The sequence below is a fragment of the Ornithorhynchus anatinus genome, chromosome 8 (genome assembly GCF_004115215.2).
Source record: "Ornithorhynchus anatinus isolate Pmale09 chromosome 8, mOrnAna1.pri.v4, whole genome shotgun sequence".
Lineage (NCBI taxonomy): Eukaryota > Metazoa > Chordata > Mammalia > Monotremata > Ornithorhynchidae > Ornithorhynchus > Ornithorhynchus anatinus.
Genome location: NC_041735.1, coordinates 61972899 through 61975486, shown reverse-complemented (window position 1 = coordinate 61975486; position 2588 = coordinate 61972899). Strand labels below are relative to the sequence as shown.

Sequence of the window (2588 nt, the reverse complement as noted above, 5' to 3'; positions counted from 1 at the left end):
TCAGACTTTCTTGGCTTCCATCTTTCGACCATTTCCCTGCTATTTGACACTGCCGCTGGAGGGAGGAAGGGTGAAGGAGACACAAGGACATAAAACTCAAAAATAAAAAAATTGTTACGTTCATTGAGCTGATAAGATGTTGGGTGGGTACGTAAACTAACACTGATGGGTACATGATGAGGTTTTTGGATTATCTGTGATTTCGTATCACCTCTCAGGGTCGCACCTGGAGAGTTTCCAGTACTCTACCAATCTCTACTATGGGAGGGAGAGTCAAGCAGAGGCATATCCATTTCATTCCTAGCTTGGGCAGTGGCTAGCGAGGGGAAGGCCATCTGCTACAGGTCAAAACTCACCGGGCAGCAGCGGCACGGGAGAGAATCGAGGGCGGACACTCGAGTTTACCGCGCGGAAGCTTGCGTGTTTTTACCAGGAAAACTCTCCGGATCCACTACCAGAACGATTGCATATGGAGGCGGGGCGTTCTGGGAGAGATCCGTCCATGGCGTCGCTATGGGTCGGACACGGCTCGACAGCATAAGATAACAACACTGATTTCATACATCTGTCTGTTCCTGTCCCCTCGAGAGCGTGGATAACAGAGTGTTGGCTAAACTTGAATAATAACACAACTTCACTTATAAGCATTCTGAATGTAGGGGGTAAAACAAAAAGTTTCGAAAGAAAGAAATTAACCAGATGCAAAGTGATGGAATTTTGGTGAGAATGATTTTTATAAAAATCCTATCACTCATTTGTAGTCTCTGCTTCTGCAGGGTAGCGCAGAGGTAATATCCACTGTCGGTAGCTTTGGAAACAACATTAGGTTTTGGGAAGGCTCTCAGTTACTCATGCTTCTCTGATTAAAAAACATCATTAATCATAACATCCGACAAGAGGCACTGCCAGGTTTCCACTTGATAATTCAGATATTTGGCTCAGATTGAGTCCCAGTAAATTTTTTGAGGTGCTTGGCATCATATGGATCCAAGATATATGTGTCACTTAAGAGTAAAGATGATTTCAGATACAGAAAGTAATTCTTAAAACTTAAATCCAACTCTAAGCACTTTATCACCCCCATCTTTGCCATCTACATGTCACACATCAAAACTGCCCATCACTGTACTAAGCACTGTGTTCGATGCAAGATATCTTGTCCCAGAGGGGGCTCACATTGTAAGTAGGAGAGAGAACTGGTATTGAATCTCAGGTGAGGGAACTGAGGCCCAGAGAAGTTGTGACTTGCTCAAGGGAACTGAGGCCCAGAGAAGTTGTGACTTGCTCAAGGTCACACAGTAGGAAAGGGGAAGATGTGGGATTAGAACCCAGATCCTCTGCCTCCCAGGCCCATGCTCTATCAATTAAGCCATCCCGCTTAATAATAATAGTAATGTTGGTATTTGTTAAGCGCATACTGTGTGCAGAGCACTGTTCTAAGCGCTGGGACAGATACAAGGTAATCAGGTTGTCCCACGTCAGGCTCACAGTCTTAATCTCCATTTTACAGATGAGGTAACTGAGGCACAGAGAAGCTAAGTGACTTGCCACAGTCACACAGCTGACAAGTGGCAGAGCCGGCATTCGAACCCATTACCTCTGACTCCCAAACCCAGGTTCTTTCCACTGAGCCACGCTGCTTTTTCTAAACTCAATTTCTAGTGTTAGTTCAGTGAAGTCCACCACCTTGAGATGCCCCTGAAGCCAATTTTCGGGGTTCACCTGACAACAGTAATGAGGTCTGGAGAGTCGGGAAAGGATAACTTGGTAGCATCAAACGAAAGACCTGCAGAATGCAGTCGAAAATATTTACTGTGCATATAGTAGTGACAAGGTGACGCTTTCCCCGACCCGAGAAACATCACTAAATCACCGCTCTAACTCATCCGGCTGTCCTCCACTGTCCACCTCACAATTCTTAAAGAATCTAAACTTCATTAAGTGGTTTTCCTAAGGAATTTCCTGTTCCTCCTCCCTATCCACACACAACCTGTCATATTCACTTAGATCCTTACAAACTCCCCCTCCCGCCAGACTAAACACAAGGATTACAAAGGAAAAAGGATGGGCCTTATTTTAGCAGAACTCAGCTGCGGTTTCAATTAGAATGGCTTTTCTGTTAGCCTTTTTGTTTACGAGTTGCCCGGATCGATTTTTTTTTTTAAATATAAGCAAACCTTTGCATTTGACTCAACATGTAAACCTTTGAAACACTTAGTCCCAGATGAAGGTGATGGGTGAGAGCCTTCTGAGAAATGATTGTCTTGTGCAGTAGGTGCAACAATTTTCATCTGAAGTCCTGCATTCCAATGATTTATTCGATCCTGGTATATTTCCGAGTTGGAGGCCGGGGTGGTGGGAGCTGGGGGGAGGGGAGGGAGAAATGGTAAGATCCATAAAGGCAGTGGAATTTCCACTGCTCATGTCCCATCACCACAGAAGAAGGAAGGTTCGTGCACAGTTTCAACCACTGAACAAGCTGCAAAAGATTCTCATAGGAATGTCCGGGGCCCTTATATTCTATTTTGCTTTATGGGACACCTATTTACATATTCCAGAAATAGAAACCAGGGTGGGGAGAAATGTCA

The 2588-nt window shown here is 44.7% G+C and overlaps 1 non-coding gene across 1 annotated transcript; it reads left to right on the top strand.

The window, feature by feature from the left end:
- Positions 1–208: 208 nt before the first annotated feature.
- On the top strand, positions 209–346 carry LOC114814000. Its single transcript, XR_003761743.1, has one exon. It is a non-coding gene; the product is annotated as a small nucleolar RNA SNORA7 (small nucleolar RNA).
- Positions 347–2588: the final 2242 nt, after the last annotated feature.